The following is a 20,849-nucleotide window of genomic DNA, read 5'->3' on the forward strand; positions in this document are numbered from 1 at the left end:
TTGAAATTATGGAATCCACATCAGAAAATAGATCATCTAACCTGATTACAATAAAAGATCAGATATACTGCTATGGTTTCAAATATTTTAAAAACATATCTATAGATGATAGTATGCAGGATAAGAATTATTGTCTTTGGCCAGTAAGATCAAATTAAACACTTATGAAATCATTTCTTACTATTTACAATTAAGAATGTAGTCATTAATCCTAAGAAGATAAATGTTAAAACACAGTCATTGTAATAAGGCATTATAATAAAGAAAATGATTTTTAAAACATTTCTTAAAATTCTAGCATAATCAGTTTTAAATTATAACCCAGCAGTAATGTTAACTGAAAGGCTTTGTGAAATTTATTTATGTAAAACTACGTTAGAAAGAAAGTAAAATAACAAAACATTGATATCTCTGAAAAAAATAAAGTTTGCAATAATTAAGGCACCAATACAGCCCTAGTTTCTGTTTTGATAGACCACAGACTTCAGAATTCTTCACTCCGATCATGGCATTTCAGTACTACACAGCCAGCCAGCCCTAGGAGTGCACAAGTATTGGTTTGACTGTGCCATTGTAGTGAGCGTGGTGAATCAGGAATTAGAGAGTGGAAGTAATCCAATACAGGCGGCAGGACCCCGGGGTATCAAATATCTCCTAGGCCTGTCAAAGAGAGTACTGTTCAGACAGAGACTATTCAACTGGTGGAAATTAGGTCAGTGTGTTCGAGGAATAATTATAATTGTCTCTTTATAAGAATCAGAAAGTGTGTGCTAGAGGCAATTCATGTGTGTGCACGTGCTCGCGCGATGGCAATGCTTTTTTTTAAAGTTTATATTTTGGTCAGGAGAATCCCTTAAAGGAAGAAATTTCCATTTTAACTCTTAGAAAAAAATCCCATATATATTTATATAATACGGAAATAGTAAGTTAAAAACGTTGTACCAGAATAAAATTGCTTCTAGTAACTGGGACATGGGGTAAGTGCCATATGGCAAGCAGGTTTTGCCAACATTGCTTGAGAACCTGGGGTAAGCTTGGCAAAAGTAAGGAGACGTATAGAATGATAAGTTATGATGAGCGGGCTGCCTCACGACCCTTAAGGAAAGATGGGTCTCAACTTGTCCCACACTAGGGACCAAATCAAACCTAGGGTGATTTTCATCAACTGTCAGAAGCAGGCAGATATTTTTGCAGGACCAGGCAGGAAATTAGGCTATAAAATTACAGCTTCTCTCTGAGAGGCCTGTCATTCTCTTCTCCCTTTCCTGCAGATGTTCTATCAAAGCAAGTCATTGTAACCATTTATCTTGCCAAACTTAAAATACCTTCTCCAGAACTAATTTTTCCCTCAGTACTTGAGGTCTTTGTACTTTCTGTCTTGCTTCCCTGATCTTGTATGTATCTAAGATTAATTTGCACCAGCTAGGAGTTCAACAACAAAATCAATTTCAATTGGGTCGACGGGGTCACCAGGCTCCGTAGTGTGCGGAAAGCAATAGATTGTTATCACTCTAGGAGCACAATGTGAGTTCAGCAAGAAAAGGAGGAGGAAGAAGCAACTTCCCATAAAAACAATAAATAATTTTTTCCAAACTGTCAGAAACAAGTGGAATTGGGCTTACTTTACACCAGACATCTCCAAAAACTCTAGATAAGCAGGTCATCTCTGCTTTTGGACAAAACAAAATAAAAATAAGATTTGTCATATCTTCGGTACAATTGCGCAAGAAACACATGCCACTGTCACTGGCAGAACTGTTGATGGATCTCTTTTCTTCTCCTGAAGTTGCTGTCCTCATAAATTAAGCGTGGGATTGCTCAGTCAGAATCGTCTCTGACATTGCTCAGAAAGCAACTTATGTAGAACTTTCAGCTATCTCACTAAATAAATAAATAAAGCTGTGAATATATATTTTTCTCTGTCATTAAATTGGACACTCAGTGAACAAGATATTAAAGCCCAATTATATACAGTGTAGCAATAATTATGAGATGGCTCAGGATTGGGCAGTGCTTCCTTCTGTCGCACACAGGATCTCTGTGAGTTGAAATTGACTTGATGACCTCTAACAACAACAATAGCATATCAAGAATGATAAAGCTTCTGCTTATTCGTTAAGAAAATTAAAACATATAATATTATTTGGCAATTTAATTGATATAGTAATATGATATCATAATATCCTGTCAAATACTCAAAATTATCTGTTTACCTCCCTTATTATATTAGTGGATAACTACACATGTAGGCCTGGGTATTAAGAGGAGTGAAAATATGGATACAATGTGAATGTTATTCAACCTTGGTATTTATGAAAAATTATCTTTAGTCAAAAATATTAGAGTTAATAAATTGGGATCATTTTATATTTAAATGATGGTGATATATTTATTATGTGTGAATTATTACTGAAGATAGCACAATATATTATTTATTTAATTTCCAAAAGTGTAACATAAAATGAATAGATTGATGACGTTGAATTGAAATGTCATCATTCATACTTGTGTGAGTTCATTGTGAAAATAGTATGTTTAAACATATCTCTGTGATCAGTGGATGGCTAAAGACAAATTCTCTCCATTATAAGTTTATCTAAGTTTCAAAAGCACTCCCTCAAAAAAACATGTCTAATCAAACAGATGCTTCCAAAGTGAACCACGGGGTCAGTTTTGTTCAGAGTAGAGAGGTCATCTCAGAAGGTTATAGGGATTTTGTTTCTTTTTAATTTTAATTATAAATGAACTATCGTGGCATATTTTCTCTAAGAACACAGCATGATCACTAGAGTTTATTATAAAATATTTTAAGTAAATTGAAAACTGCTCTGGTTAATGAAAGGCCAGGAGGTTTTGCCAAGAAGTTTTCCCCCCATCATGTAAGTGCACCTGCAATTTGCGTTGCCCCATGAGGATATCACTTGAAAATCTCACCCCATCCATCCTATAACTCTCATTTTGTGATTTGGGATTCCATTTGTTCCCAAACTTGAAGAATATTTAAAAGGAACATCCTTTGTGTCTCTTAAGATGGCCAAATTGCCATTTTGATTTGGTGTAAACACAAGATCACAGACTTATTCAGAGAAAAGTTAGAGAGATGGAAAAAGAGTCTCGAGAAAAGGAAAAATATTACATGAGACCACTGACATCAGGGTGGAAAGTGCAAAGTGAACAATTTCATACCTATGAGAATACTTTGGAGATTGCATGCATAGGAAGAGGAAAGAGGGGAGGCAAACAATGAGCTGTACTGTTGACTGGTGTTATAGGGGGTGAAATGGAAGCTTGACTCCCAGAAGAAGAGAAACCCAGGAGCCAGGGAAATACTAGTTTAAACTGTTAAATAGAAAGTTGATGATTTGGAATGTATACCCCCACATAAATTGTAAATTATATTTTAATAAAACATTGTTAAACATGAGAAAATAAATCAAATACATCTACTACATGAAAAAAGAGAAACTTATATAGAGACTACTTCAAGAAAAATATGCATTCAGATTTTTTGTGTATGTGTAATAAAGGTTTTTGTGAGTTTGTCACACAATTATTTTACTTACCCTTTTATTTACAATTCAATCAGAATTTACAATAATCCCAGGTTGATGCACTTTAACCTGCCCATAGAGGAGGTAATTGCATGATATAAAATTAGCACTAATGTGACACACACCAAGTTTTGTCTAAATTAAAACTAACAGTATCTTTCTAATCATATTTTATAGAGATTTTTGAATTTACAAAATAACATGGAAGGAGCCTTTGGAATTGACAAAAGGAAGAAAAGATCAAAGACACTAGTAATTTTTTGTTTGGGGAAAATTAAAAGAACAAAAAAACAAAACAAGCTGATTATTTTCATGTAAGTGTGAAAATTTAAGAATGAGATACAAAAGTATTTATCATATAACCCTCTGGGTATGCACATTGTCACTAAAATAACACAAAATATTTCCACATTATATATGAATTATACAACAGGATTGAGTAGAATCAGTAACAAGATAAGGCTTTATTCCATGAGAAGTAAGCCTCAGATAGGAGTCTAAAGCTAACTGACTGTAACTGACTATGAACATTGCCTGAGCAAACCTTTCATGGAGGAGAGCACAAGGCCCCTCCAATCAGGAGATGGTTAATTTTTGCTAAAAATTTCATTATTGAATATTATTTCAGTGCAGAACTTAGATTTAGAAAGAATTGCTTTTCTTTCACCTTCCCCTCAACTTGCATCTTGACAAGCCCACATATAACAAAATAAAATGCTACCCACTCCTGAACAGTTTTCAAAGTGATTGGCTTGAGTTGGCTTCCCTCATGGTGGCATCCTGTGCTGTTGCCAGATGCCAGGTGAGTTGTTTTTACTCGTAACAATCTTATGTTCAACAGAACAAACCACTCACCAATCCTTCACCATCCTCGCAATTTTTATCTTTGAGCCCATTGTTGCAGCTACTGTACTAAACCATCTCCTTGAAGGTATTCTGATTTTTCACTGTCCTTCCACTTCACTAAACATGAAATCCTTTTCCAGGGACTGGCCTTTCCTGAAAATATGTACAAAGCACACGAGATAAAGTAGCTCCGTCCTTGCTTCAAAGGAGCATTCTGCTTACACCTCTTCCATGTAGATTTGTTTGTTCCTTTGGCAGTCCATGAAGCTGTCACTATTTTTTGCCATCAACAAAATTTAACTACTTTCATACTTCATAAAGTTTCTTTATTCCATGTCCAACTATAACACACAAATGAGGTGACTGAAAACACCCTACCTTGGGTCAGGAACACCTTAGTCCTCAAAAAGGTATCCAAGCTCTTCAACATTTGAAATGAGTTTTGTGCGGCAGATTTATGCAATGGAATGCTTCCCTTGGCATCTGGACTGCTGCATTGATTGTGGATCCAATCGTGATGAAATACTTGGCAACTTCAACATTTTCTCCGTTTTTCATGAAGCTATCTCTTGGTCCAGGTGTGAGGGTTGGGTTTTCTTTTCATTGAGTCATAATCCGTATGGAAGCTGCAACCCTTGATCTCCATCACACATGCTTCAAATCCTCTTCACTCTCAGCAAATAAGTTCATGTCATATGCATTAATACGTTAGTCGCCAATCCTGATGAAAATTTAGTTTTTAAATAGTTCAGCTACTGTGAACATTTGCTTAGCATAAAGATTGAATAGGTACAGTGAGAAGATACAGCCTTGGTACCCAACTTTCCCGATTTTAAGCCATGCAGTATTCCCTTGTTCTGCTCCTACAATTATTTTATTTTTTATTCATGTAAGTTTCCTCAGAAGTCCAATGAAGTGTTCTTAAATTGCCACTCTTCGTATGGCTCTCTGTAGTCTGTTATTAACTCTAAGTTAAGATCAGTAAATAGTATTAATGCAGTCTTGCTCCACAGCAGTACCTCTCCTGAGCCAGCAGAGAAGTCTCTCTCCAGTCTTCAGTCTCTCACCCAGATGCTCCACTGGTTTCTGCCTCTAGGGTTACGAACCAATCCACCTGGTTCTCTAGCTCACAGTCCCATAACCTGGGGACAGGTTCTGCTGTATCTGGTCTCAGCAAAAGTGTTCAGGAATTTCTCTTCTCCACGATATCCATAGTTATTGTTTTGTTTTTATGTCCACATAGTCAAATGCCTTCGCAAAAAACCAAGTAAATATTTTTCTAATATTCTTCATTGTAAGCCCAAATCCATCTCACATCTTCAGCGATATTCCACATGCTCTTCTGAATCTTGCCTGTACTTCCAGCAGCACCCTTTGGATGTCTACTGCAACTTTTGATGAATAATCTTCAGCAAAATTTTACTTTCATATGAAATGATATTAATGCTATTTTCCCATCATTTCCATATTGTGTTGTGTTATTTTCTTTGAATGGCTACAAATATAGACCCAATCATGTCAATTGGCCAGATAGCTCTCTTCCAAATTTCTTGGTATAGGTGTGTGAGTATATTAATACTTCATCAGCAAGTTGAAATGTGTCAATTGATATTCCATCAAATTCTGGAAACTAGCTATTTGCTAATGCCTTCAGTGCAGTTTGGACTTCTTCCTTCAGTACCATAGTTTCTTGATTACATGATGCCTCATGACCTGACTAAATGTGAATTAGTTGTTTGGAGTACAGTGACTCATGTTGTTTCCATCTCCTTTGGGTGTGTTCTATATCACCAAATAGTTTATCCACAGAATCTTTTAATATTTTCAATTTGTGATACACTGAACATGTTCTTCCATTTTAGATTTTCTAACACCAATTCTTTAAACATTTTTATAATATTTAATCTTCTCAAGCTACATGTTGAAATATTCCACTCAACTCTTTTATGTATCTTTATGTACTCTTATATTATATTAGGAGCCAAATAAAACAACAAAGGAAGTCAACACCCACAAAACAATAATAACAGCAAAAAACAAACACACAAAGAACAATAACAAAAAGAAAGTCACTGACAAAAATGGAAAAGTCTATAAATAGTTCAAGGTATTTGTTGGCCTTGACGAGTGTTTTCCAGTGAGTCTGATGGGGTGCCACACTCTGTCTCCCAAGTCTATTGTTAGTATTCCTCGGGGTTTCATCACTCTCTTTTCCCTGCTGCTCTGCTGCATGTCCTCAGTGCTTCGCCCCAGTATGATGGGGTCAGACCATTCACTACTCCTGCACTGTGTCTCCAGTGCTGTCTCCTGCAGCACCATGGTTCAGTGAGGGACTCCATATCCCATGGTGAAGGCAGCCCCACTGTCCTCCACATGGGTGGTCTGCTCTGAGCAGGAACACCGTCCTCAGGCCTTGGTGGGACAGTATGTTTTCTCCTCCCTCTCCATCCCTTTGCATTTCTCTCATGTACTTAATCCAGTGTGCCCCTCTCCCCAAGCTGTACCTCCACCCCTGTCCTCTGAAGTGCATTCTTCTGAGGGGGTGTGGGTGTCCACATAGTTTGGGATTGGGACCGGCCTTGCAGACCACTCTATTGGTTCCCTGGCACATGCCGATAGGTTGTATTCACATCTTGGTGCTTTGGGTTGAAATCTGGTTTCTCTCTGTCTCTCCTGGGAGATATAAATAATACCCTTCCCTTGGGTGAATTAGTGCCCTGCTCCCCTCCTAACCATGTTTTCTTTTGTTTTCTACCCCCCTCTTATATAGTTGCCTGCCGTATGTATTCCTGGATTGGGTTTGGTCCCTGCCATAGTTGCTAGACCTCACACCAGGGATGTATGTATATAATAGCTTTTAACCTATGCCCCATTTTTTTTAAGCTTGCAGGAGTGGACTCTTGTTGTACTTGTCCTTTAGTATTTGACTTACTTTACTTAGCATGATTTCCTCCAATTCCCCCCATGCGGCAATGCACTTCATGCGTCCATCTCTGCACTTTAGGGACACATAGTACTCCACTGTATGTATGTACCACAGTTTTTGATCCATTATCTGTTGATGGAAATTTGGGTTGTTTCCAACTCCTTGCGATTGTGAACTGCCCTGCGATGAACATTGGAGCACAGGTGTCTGGCCGTGGTTTCTTTCTTGCCTCTTCTGGGTATATGCCCAGTAGGGGGATTGCTGGGTCATATGGTAGCTCAATCTCTATCTGTTTTAGATATCGCCAAGTCGATTTCCATAATGGTTGTATATACCTTCAGGTCCACCAGTAGTGGATGAGAGTTCCTATCTCACCACAGCCCCTCCAACACTTGTTACTTTCTGATTTTTGGAATCGGGCTATCTTTGAGGGTGTTCCATGGTATCTCAGAATTGTTTTAATTGCATTTCTCCTATGGTTAATAATCAGTAACATTGTCTCATATGTTTATTGTAAATTCAGATTTCTGCCCCTGTGAAACTTCGGTTCAGGTCCTTTGATCACCTACTTAGTGAGCAGTTAGTTTTTTTTCTTATTGTAAGCTTCCAAAGTATTGTTGCTTTTAATAATAAGGTCTTTGTCTGTTGTGTCATTGCTGAAGATGTTTTTCCAGTCTGTGGGCTCTCTTGGTGAATTCTTTCGATGTACACAAGTGATTTATCTTCATATATCACACTTGTCAATTTGTAAATCCTCTGTATTTGTGTCCTTCCCTATTTCCAACAGCCCATGTAGTCCCTGTGCCAAGGTTCTCAGGTTTGTCCCAATCCCTCATTAATGGCCCTAATTGTTTAGGGTTTTACTTCAAGGTCTGTTATCCACATTGATTTTATTCTTGTACATGGAGTGAAGTTAGAGTCTTGTTTCATTTATCTGCAGGTAGATATCCATTTTTTTTTCTAGCACTGCTTATTGAAGAGGGCATATGCTTCCCATTTGATACTTTTTGGACCCTTATCAAAATCAGTTGCCTGTATGCTGTTGTTCTTAATTTCTGTGTCTTCAGCTCTTTTCCACTGGTTTGAATATCTGTCGTTATAACATTACCACACCCTTTTGACCACTGTGGACAAATAATATATCCTAAAGTAAAGTAGAACAAGCCTTCCCACTTTGTCCTTCATCTTGAGGAGTTCTCTGCTAATTCTAGGCTCCTTCCATCCCCATATGAAGTTAGTAATAAGTTTTTCCAATTCTTTGAAAAGGATGATGGTATTCCTATTGGGATAGAATTAAAATTATATAGGGCCTTGGGCAGAACTAACATCTTCCCTACATTGAATCTTCTAATCCATGAGCATGGGATACTATTTTGAGGTACTCTTGGTTTCTTGTAGTAGTGTTCTCTACTTTCCCTTTACAAACCTTTTGTATTTTTACTCAGGTATACCCTAGATACTTCAATCTGTGTGTGACTATTGTAAAGGGTACCACCTTTGTAATCTCCTCTTCTGTGATTTTGCCTGATGCGCATAGAAGTCCAATAGACTTCTGTTTGTTGATTTTGTATCCTGCCACTCTACCATATCCCTCTATTGCTTCCAACAATCCACTTTTGGAGATTCAGGGATTTTCGCAGTATAAAATCATCTGCAAATGATGATAGTTTCACCTCTTCATTCCCCCAATGAATACCTTTGATGTCTTTTCTGTGTCTTATGTTGTTAGCTAGGACCTCCCGTATGATGATAAATAGGACTGGGGGCAAGGGGCACTATCCCCCTTTTCAGTGGATTTGTTTGCATACTTTCTCCATTGATTACCGTGTTGACTATTGCTTTTTCATATATAGCTTGTATAATATTGAGGAATTTTCATTACCATGGCTCATCAAGTCTTTTTTCTTCAATGTCCAAAGTGTCAAGTCTGTTGAGCAGTTATAGAAATTTCAGTGGGTTGTACTCAAGGTAATATTCTGGCTCATGTAGACTTTAAATTTTCTTCAGCCTCAACCTGAACAATTGTTTCTTCCACATTGTAACCCTGGCCTCAAGATGGTTCTTGCAATGTCATTTTTGAGGATGAAGGCAAAGGCATTGCTCTCGAATTTGTCATTGCCACATAGAAAACTATATGATTGACTCAAAATGGACAATTCTAGTTAATTTCAGCCCACTGTTGCATAGATAAGTTATGAGTTCCAATGAATTTTAATGACCTCTAATTTCTAGATTCTTGATTTATACTTTACAAACTGATTATTAATAAATCTTTTCAGGTACTTCTTCTCATTTTGCAGTGTGCTCAAATGAAGATCCTGAAATATTTACTCCATATCCTGTTTCCCCCAAAATAAGACAGGGTCTTATATTGATTTTTGCTCCCAAAGTTGCGCTAAGTCTTATTTTCAGGGGATGTCTTTTTTTTCCATGAAGAATAATATGGTACACATTTATTGTTTTGTTAAAAGAGACCTTGCACTGCCGTCTGCTCCAGCTGTGCTCCACCACTATGGTCCAGATTTATGGTAGCTTCGGGAGGCCTTATTTTGGGGGAGGTCTGATATTGGGGGGGATGACTTATATTTCAGCAAGAGGCAAAACTGTGAGTAGGTCTTATTTTAGGGGGATGTCTTAGATTTGGCAAAACAGGGTACATGTTATAGTTGCCACTACTTTGTGAGAACAGTTCTTTGTCAATTATACTTTGAATATTTTTTAACATGAGATTTTTTGATACTGTACCTGACAATGTCCCTCTGCTATTCATGATAGCTTCTGTATTTGTTGGCAGTCCACTTGTATTCATAAGGTTTTCAGTGCTTAATTCTTCAGAAGTAGACAACATATTCCTTCTTCATTTTCTGTACTTTATCTGGGAGCTCTGCCAAAACCTGATCACCTTGGGCGACCCTGCTGGTTTTTGAAATAACTGTGAAATAGTTTTCAGCATCACAGCAATACACATGCCACCACAATATGAAAAAAATGACATACAATTGGTGAGGCTTCTTTGCAGGGCCTTCCTCACTTACGGGTCTCACCTTCCAGCACTCTATCAGACCATTTTGTTATGTAATTCAGACAGTTTTCATGTGTTATTTTTTGGTAGTTGACTGTTAGGTCTCTAAAAATTCAAATACAGAAACTTCACCGGAAACTTTTTATAACCTGTCCATCATGGGTGACCCTGCTAGCTCTTGAATTGCTGGTGAATGTGCCCTAGTATCATCAGCAAGGAGAAATTCACCACAGCTATATATACACCAAACTTGCCAAAATCAATTAAAAGCACACCTTGCTTTATTTTGCTTCACTTTATTGTGCTTTGCAGATATTATATGTTTAAGTTTTTTGCAAAGGATTTTGAAAACATTACATTGAATAAGTCAAATTTTAAAATAGCATATTTTTAAAAACTGGGAGTCCATGAACCATATTTTTGTAATTAATACAATGTTAAAACTGTTAAGAATGCCATTGTACATAGTATTGTAAACATAACGTTATATGCACGTGGAAACAAAAAAACATATTGTCACTTTATTGCTATATTTGCTTTATTGCCATGATCTGTATTCAAACTCATACTATATACAAGATGTTCTCTCTACGTATATAACAGAATTTAAGACTTGTATGGCTTGATCCAGCCTATATAAAAGCCTGCTGCAGACAGGTATTTATATGAGAGAGTCTCTTTGTCTAGCATTTCACTAGTAGAATTTCCACCACTCTATGCGGTCTTCATCATTTTTAATTCTTTCTGTTTATACGAGTCATTTTAGAAGGACATAGAAAAATGAGAATATCCATTGATAAAATGGTTTTAAATGAAACAAGGTAATAATGCAATACAGTAATTTGAACAGGCATTTAAAATATGAATATAAGCCAAAAAGGTACTGCTCCTAGGGTTCCAGTTCATAAATCCACGAGTCTATTCCCTATGAAATGTGCAAACACAATCTCTGTACTCAGTGAATGGATATAGATATGTTCCCTTGTATATCTTTGTCTTCTCATTAGGGTGCCTTTTAAAGGGTCCTATAAAACAATGCTTGACAAGAGGATCTGCTGGGTCCGTTGTGTTGAAGAGAGAAGTTAGTTAAGGTGGTGATGACTTTGCAGAGGTTGCAAAGGAACGAGCTCAGTGTATTTTCTTGAACTGCAGAAGAGGACACCTAGGGCTTATGCTCAAACCACCACCACCCCAAGAAAAACAACTCACTTCCATCTGGTTAGTTTTGATTTGTAACAACTTTGTAGAACAGAGTAGAAATGTTCTTGTGTGTTTTCAAAGACTGTACATCTTTACAGAAGTAGAAACCACATCTTCCTCCCAAAGAGCAAATGGTGGTTTGAGACTGCTTACCTTATAATTAGCAGCTCAGTGCATACCCATCACTCCACTAAGTCTTTGAGGAAAGAATTTTCAAAAAAAATTTTTAAACTACATTGGTGAAAAAAAAGTCAGAAAGTATTTTCCCCAGTAAAACAACACATTCTATCATATTCAAAGGTAGAAAGAAGCATTCTATGGAAAATCACTAAGAAGTGTTACCCCATTCACCCTACATACCTGATCTTCTCTATTCAGACTTATTTTCATTCTCCAAACTAAAAGGACATTCAAAAGGAGGACATTTTGGTGTCTCAAGAATGTCATAACTGATATCTTTAAATGGTGTAAATCAAAGAGTTCAGAATTCTTTGGGGGGGGGTTGTTATTAAATACCATAAATTTGATTCCGTTTTACAGAGACGATATGCACAATAGAATGAAACACTACCTGGCTCTATGCTATTCGGACCATTGTTCTTATGCCTAAGCTCATGCTTGCAGGAACTATGTCAATCCACCTGGGTACAGGTCTTCCTCTTCTTGTCTACCTTACCAAGGATGATGTACTTCTACAGGGACTGGTTTCTCCGGACAACATGTCCCCAAAATATAAGACAAAGTCTAGCCATCCTTGCCTCTAAAGAGCACTCTGGTTTACAGCTTCCAAGACAAACTTATTTGTCCTTTTAACAGTCCATGGTACCTTCAGTATTCTTTCTCAGCATCACGATTCAAACTTATTCATTGTTCTTCGGTCTCCCTTATTCAATGTCCAACGTTCACATGTCTTTGAGGTGATAAAAATATGGCTTGGATCTGGCACACCTTAGTCCTCAAATAACAGCTTTGATATTCAATACGCTAAAGATAACTTGTGCAGCAGGCTTACTCAATCCTATATATATATATATTGACCTCTTGATTGCTGCTTCCAAGAGCATTGATTATGGATCCAAGTTTGTTAGACTGGGTTGACTAGAGAAAAAAATCTAGTACACTCATATATGTGCAATAAAGAGCTTTATATCAAGAAGTAATTGTATATCAAGAAAACACCCCAGCCCATTCTAACTCAAGTCCATAAGTCCAATACTAGTCCCTAAACCCCTCTTCAGACTCATGCGTCCACATGAAATGATGCAGAAGGCAGGAAGACCGCAGGCCAATGTGTGGAGAGTCATGTGGATCCAAAGGCTGTGGCTCTGCAGTAATCAGGGTCAGTCAGCAGTAAGGTGAAGGCAGACAGAGGGGCGGGGAGGTTCCTAAGACTCTCTTTATATGAAGGCCATGCCCACAAGGAATCACCACCAGGCTATGACCTGAATGGCAGGATGAATACCGCACCTACACTTTTATATATTTTCAAATCAACTTGAAATTAAGAAACCATCCCATAAAACAAGGCAAAATTCCTGAAAACTTCAATCTTTTCTCCATTTATCATGATATTATGCATTGGTCCAGTTGTAAGGATTTGGGTCTTTTTTACATTTAGTTTCAATCTGAACTGAAGGCTCTAATCCTTTATCTTCATCAACAAGCACTTCAAGTCCTGCTCACTCTCAGCAAGAAAAATTGTGCCATCTGCATATTGAACGGTGTTAATAAACCTTTCTCCAAACCTGGTGTCACAGTCTTCTTCATATAATACTGATTCCCTGATGATTTTCTCAACAAAGAGATGGAATAAGTATGCTGAAAGGATACATCCCTGACACACATTTCATAACTTAAACATCACAATATTCCCTTGGTCCTTTTTGAATTGCCTCTTGATACACATACAACTTCTGAAAGACAGCTATGAAATGTTCTAATATTTCATTATTTTCAAGGCTGTCCATAGCTTGCAATGAGCCACACAGTTGAATGCCTTCAGATGGTCAGTAAAACACAAGTAAACAACTTTCTGGTATTCTTTGTTTTCTACCAAGATCCATCTGACATTGGCAATGATATCCCTTGTTCCACCTCATCTTCTGAATTTGGCTTTAACCTCTCACAACTCCCTGTCAATGGAATACTGTTGTTAGTTGGAAAATGGTCAGTAAAATTTTACTTACATGTGATATCACTGATATTGTTCGACAGCTTGAGCCTTCTGTTATGTCACCTTTCTTTAGAATGGATACAAATATGGATCTCTCCCAGTCAGCTGGCCTTGTAACCTTCTTCTGAATTTCCTGGCATAGATGAGCAAGTGCTTCCAGGGCTTCATCTGCTCGTATCATTTCAATTGGTATTCCATCAATTCCTGTTTTGGACTGGGGAGAAAGAAACACTGCTTTCAGGAGTGGATATCCTTGGTTGAATGTTATGTCAAGAAACAAGAGCTAGGCATTCTGACATGTTTTTGTTTAGTAGAGATTTCTACTAAGACATGTAAAATAGTTGTAACAAAACTTTTTTTACTCACCCTCATGCATTTGTAAGAGTAGTAATTTATAATAAATTAAAAACAAGTAAACACGTTCACTGCCAATGGCTTTATGCTGGCTCATGGCAACCCTGTAAAACAGGACAGAACTTCCCTATGAGTTTGCAAGACTGTAACTATTTAGAAAACTTCATTTTCATCCCTCTGAGGGGCTAGTACTTTTGAACTTCTGATTTTTGGATGGTAGCCCACTGCATACCACCAAATTCAAAATGTAGTCTCAAAATGTCTTTAAAATTCAAAATAGTCTCAAAATGCCTAACTTCTAAATGCACATTTTCTAATTTTACTAAAATTCTTGATAGAATATGTTGATTAAAAAAACTGATGAAGAAATAAAGGGAACCAAATTATTTATATTTACATTTAATTTACTGTGTGTTTTCAATATATTCTGTAAAAATTGATTCATAATTTTATAAAAAATTAATTGAAAGCATTTTGTCCTACACACATTAACTCTGGAAGCAACAGTCGAGATGTCAAAAGATGCATTGCATTGGGCAAATAAGCTTCACAAGATTGCTTTAAAGTGTTGAGGAGCATGGATATTATTTTGAGGACTAAGTTGAACCTGACCCAAGCCATCTTATTCAATTGTTTCATATGCACGTGAAAATTGGACATTGGGTAAGTAAGACAGAGAATCCATGTATTGGAGTTAGGTGCTGGGAAAAAATGTTGAATTTACCATAGACTTCCAAGCGAACAAATAGGCTTTTCTTGGAAGAAGTTCAGCCAGAATGCTTCTTAGAAGCAAAGATAGCAAAACATCATCTCATGTGTTATCAGGAGAGAACGGTTCCTGGAAAAAAAAGGCATTGTGCTTGAGAAAGTTGAGGGGCAACAACCAAGAGGAAAACCCTCAAGAAAATGGATTGACACATGGCTGCAACAATGAGCTGAAACGTAAGTACAATTGTGAGGCTGGTGCATGACTGGGAGTGTTTCTTTCCCACACAGGGTATCTATGGGTAGGAACTGACCCAAAGGCATGTAACAACAATCACTTCTATTTTTAATACACTTTGATGAAACTCAATGTAGTTCTTCATCATTTGCAAAAGAAGAATATTAACTAGCCCAACTGGCTGCTTTCACTCATACATATTGTTTTCTTCACTAACACGTCAGAGAATTTAGATAATCATCTACTCTTAGGATGATTTTTTAAGTAGGTACGGATATATTGTTTTCATTTTCTTCTGAATTTAAATTTATATAACTTCTTTATTTATACATTTAAAAGAGAAAACGATGGTTTCAACAGATACCATATTCCGAATCTGCATTCAATCATTATGAAGTAATAATATTTAAGCATCATTCTTTAAGAGTTATAGGATATGCTCCTATCTATTAATTTAGAAATAGCTTAAAGGAAATGCAAAGTAATGTCGTGAGAAAAGGAAAGGACTCCTGAATTGAGAAAATATTCAGTAAAAAATATTCTAAATATAATAACACTTCTAAAATTGACTTGTAAGACAAAATAATAAAACTTTCAGTGAGACAAATTTTCTTTTAAAATATAGTATCTCCTTGTGTTTTAACTTTTGCCCTCCTCTTAGCTATTCAGGACATTTGTCATAAAGACAATGTATCATTGTCTTTAAGCCAGGCATTGAAATCCTAAACTGAAACACTTGAAGAGATTTTAAACTTATGGTATTGTATTTTTCAGATGTTTAGAATTCCAAAACTATCCGAAAAAGAATAAGGGATATTTCTGCTTATTTGACAAGATTTTTATCTCTTTCAGACTTGAATGTAAGCTCCAGTATCTGGGTCGGAGTTGAATACAATGGCTCCAAGCCAATGCTACATAGCACAGGTCTGCTTACTGCCACCGTGTTTCTGAATGAAGCCCAATTAAACTGCATTATTACACAGCTAGTAATATAGCCAATTCCTAGACATTTAAGTGTCTTTGGCTATATAGGAAGACACATTGTAGATGTGCTTAATTAAAAAAAATGTAATATGCTTATTGTGTTGATATTTTGTATCATAATCATTCAAGGTAATTTTTTACTAGCACTTCCATTGCAATAGAACACTTCCTATTGATTTTAAAAGCAGTAATTAACACACATACAATAAAAATCTGTGGGTATATGTATGTGTGTGAAAATATACGTATAGTAAAATATTACCACATAAAAGAGGAATAACTTTACCTTTTTGCCATCAGTAAATCCATGGTTAGTACAGAAAGCAAAACAAAAATATTTTCTTATTTATCTTTGAAAGAATGAAGAGGGAATGTATGCAGGAACAAGAAGCCTGGCTACAGGCAAAAACCTTACCTCCATTCAAACCACAAATGATTTAAAAGTATCATTCTGAAGTCTAACTGTATTGCAGAAGCTTTGTTTTTCCTTACAAAATTGTAATTTTGATTAATATATGCATTTCTCTGATTTCAGATATGATGACAGAATTACTGACTAAAATATACACTATTTTCACTTGGAATTTTCTAAATGTGATTTGTAGGTAGTCAGTGTATAAGATGTAACAATAAAATGTTCAATTACATCATAAAATACCTTGCATGGTGACCCATTCCTTATAAGCAAGGCAATGGAACCAACTGGATGCAGTAGCTAAATCCCAGATGCCAGCACTGTCGTGAGCATAAGCAGCATAGGGAATGGTGTAGGTGTATTGTTTTCTAGTAGAGTCAAGTTTCTTAAAGTGATGGATTTCACCAGCTGAACAGCAAGAGATGTCAAGTTAGAGATCGATGCCTTCTGAAGCTGGCTCCTGGTCTGTAATTTCAGAACAGGAAAAGGTGACTTTGGTACCATTGGAAACTAGATGTCCACTGTTTCTCAGTGGAATTCTTGAATGCTTGGCTAATTGCAATGAGAAGGGGATTCAAACGCTGCTAAAGGAAGGCAAGCGATTTTCCTCTTGACTAAGCACTGGAGATTTTAAATAAGGTGGCAATGTTCTGGAATGGTTTCTGCCTCACAGTTCAGATGGAAGTAAAGCAGGTTTCAGTCATCAGGATTCATCTAAACAGAAATCTAAGTAAATGAAATATATGTGTCATTTCTGACCACCTTGTTTCTCTTAAAATTACAGTGATGAAAACCCAGTGGCAAAGTTCTATTTTGCTATATAGGCTCCCTTTAAAAATTATTAATATTACATATATCACTCTATAGTCCAGTCACATCAAGCAGAATTTTACAATTGCTACCACAGTTTCCAAACATTCTTTTTCTTCCTTGATTCTTTAACATCATCTCCCTTTTAACTAGACCCCTCCCTCACCACTGTAGCCCCGTGCCACCGTGCCCACCCCCTGCCCCCACAAGACACAAAACCCTTACAGAATAGGCTAATTGCCATCCATAGGTTCATTAATCCTGGGTTTAAAATAGAGAAACACAGAAAAAACATAACACAACTTCCTGATGATGACCTACAATACACCCTAGTATGTACAAAACAGAACAAAAATACAGAAATTTTGAAAAACATATCAGGCCCAGTGTGCATCAGAGGGAGGATCATCTGACAATGTTTTAATTTCATATCAAATGTATGCCTTTGATCTATTACACTCATCTCTCCAATACACTCTAGTAAACATTTTCCTCCCATCCCTCGATTTTGTATAGAGGGAATTCTCCAGAGACTTCTTTCCCACAAAGGAACCTTAGGCTTCCGCTATCATCCATCACCTTCTGTAAATCGGATGCGCACAATTTAGGCTCTAATTCCTCCTTTGACTTCAGATCATATCGTTTACAATACTTTGGTGACTGATGGTGTGCTTTTCCATGTGGACTTAGTTGGTGTCACTTAGATGGCTGTTTTTGGAGACAAGTCTTTAAGACTCCAGACACTATTTTATTTGATAGCCAGCACCATTTAGTTTCTTAGCCACATTTTGTTACAGCACTCATATCATCTTTGTTCCCTTCTTGAGGGTGAGTCTTGCACAGATCCACGATGTATGAAAATTTTTTTTCTTAAATTAGAGCTAGGATTTAGGGCAAGACAAAAACCCATTCCTTGATCTATGTTTTTTTTAAAAATTATTATTAATTAGGAGTTAATACATATATCATTCCATAGTTAAATCACATCAAGTAGGATTATATAATGTTTCCATAATTAGTTTCCAAACATACCTTTCTTCCTGGTTCTTTGACACCATCTCCCGTTTATGCCACCATGACACCTGTACAGTACCACACCCTGCTAAACCATGGTTGCCCTTCACTTATGGGTCCCTGCCAACAAACGTAACAGACCTAGGCTGCTGAGATTTAATTTTAACGGGTATCCTGAGAAATTTTAGGCAAACTAATAATTTAATGATAACCTTTTCCTTGTGGCATTGAACTATACTATTAAGTAATTTAGTAATAAAATTTATAATGAAATATGTATAACATTTTATAAGTACTTAATCTCTCAACTTTTGAAATGTTAAATGAGAGCTGACTAAGATGAATTAATCCTTGATGGTAGCTGGAGTTTTTAAAAAAAACAGTTTTACAAAAACATGTATGCTATTAAAAGATTTAAAATAAGATTTTGAACAAATTAATATTTCGGTTTGTTTACATGTGTTTTTTTTCCTGTGTACCTAGTGAGTAGAGTCATGGGGCATGCTCCATGTTTTCTGAATGTGAAAAATCTTAGTGTTCAGCACTTGGGCTATTAGCTGCAAAGTCAGCAATTCAAAGCCATCCAGTGCTCTGTGAGGCAAACACAAGCTTTATACTCCCATAAAGAGGTACAGATTCAGGCGCCCACCAGGGCTTGCCCTACAGGGTCGCTCTTAGCTGGAATCCACTTGATATCAATGTCCTATTTTTGTTATAGCTTATTTTAGATCCAAGGAAGGGGAAATCTTTTCTCTAGAAGACCGTTTGTTGTTAATTTTTGTCGTATACTTCAAATAACTGTAATATATGAGTTTATTTCCAAAGTATGTTAATTACAACATTTATAAATTTTCATACATTAAGTTTTCTCATAATTTTACCATCCAAGGGAGCTTACTGTAAATACTTTTCATACATGGTTAAAAACTCATGTGAGATTATGTACGTGCTAATATATGAGAGGGTTACAAAAAGTCTTGTGGAAAAATAAAACAAAACAATAATGGATTGATAGTGCATAAGATGATAGCCAGGTGAGCAGCCCACATTGACAGCGCTATGGCAAGAGTGTACCCAGTGTCCAGGAGGACGAGTGTGGGGATTCGCGTAGCTGGAAAGTCTCCCATGACATCCCAGAGTACATCTTCAGCCCCAAAGTCAACCTTCCCTCATATCTAGACTTGCTCTGGAACCCCACAGATCAGCAATCTTGACCCTGGGACTGCTCAGCCCAAGCTGGCCTCACTACTTTAGATCCCACTGCAGCCACCACCTGACAATTGCCCACCCCCCTCAGTATTATAGCTCCACCTGGCACTAGTCAGCAGCCATACGGAGTCCCCCCAAACTGCAGCTGGATGCCCACACAGTGAAAGTCTGCCTGCAGCACCCTCCACAGCGAGCTGCTCCCTCCTCCTGAGCTTCCTTTCTCTCCACATGGTGGCAGGTCCTGCCACTGAGCTCAGGTCCCTCCCACTACCTAGCTGTGGCCCAGCAGCCCTGAATCACCGGTTGGCAATCTGCCTGCAGTGCCGTTAATCACCTGCAGCTGTGGCAATGCTTCCCACTTTGCCTGACATCCAACCCCATCCCTGCAGCAGCAGTGGCTCCTATCCTTCCACCACCCACAGTAACAGACTTGTGCTTGTGCTGCACCCCATGCCCATGGCAGTAGCAGCTGCCCCCACCAGTGCTTGGCACAACCACCGTGTGACAGTGGAGATTTCCCTACTGTCACCCAGCACTCCCTCCCTCAGTACCCCCCTTTGCATCTGCCTAACACCTCCACCCACAGCAGGAAGGGTGGTTTTCCTCTGGCCACCTGCAGCAGCGGCACTGGGAGAGTGCCTGCCTTTACTTGGCACCCCCTCCTATGGCAGCGAGGCCTCCTGTACCTTTGTATTGTATTTGGTGCCATTTTTTAAAATAAAAGGCTTCAAATAGGGACCCAATAGCACAGAACAGCCAAAGGGCATACCTAACAGTCACCACAGTCTCTGAGGCCCCTCCACCACCATCAGCCACTGAGTCCTCTTGGTACACTGCCTACATAGCTGTATGGCCAACAAACATAATAGGCCACAGGAATACCTCAAAAATCACTCTTAAGAGTCACAGAGAGAAAGAGTTCAGGGCCCCATGTTCTCCCAGAAATGTGACACCCAGTTCTTCTAAAATAACACGCAAATAGCAACATAACACAAACCCTAATCAAGAAAACAAAAATAAACAAAACACAAAAATCAGAGCTAATGACATTCACAGAAGAATCAGATGTGGATCTACCATAAAAAGAAAAGTTCATAAGGCTCCTTGGAGTAATTCAGGAGATGAGGGAAGCAATACACTATAAGGACACAATGATAGAGGAGATGAGGTCCAGGATAGAAGGAATGAAGATCAGCAATCATAGGGAAATACAGGAGCAAATGAAGGGGTAACTAAGGTTAGACATGAGACCATGGGTCTCAAGAGCAGACTAGAGGAGCCAGATAATCATATCATTAATCTTGAGGACAATCAGGCAGACTTCAACAAACAGGTTAATAAAAATGGCAGAATAAAATCTGAAATCAATGACAGATGGTATGAATAGGAGCAATATTCAAAT

The sequence above is a fragment of the Tenrec ecaudatus genome, chromosome 8, assembly GCF_050624435.1.
Source record: "Tenrec ecaudatus isolate mTenEca1 chromosome 8, mTenEca1.hap1, whole genome shotgun sequence".
In the NCBI taxonomy this organism is placed as follows: Eukaryota; Metazoa; Chordata; class Mammalia; order Afrosoricida; family Tenrecidae; genus Tenrec; species Tenrec ecaudatus.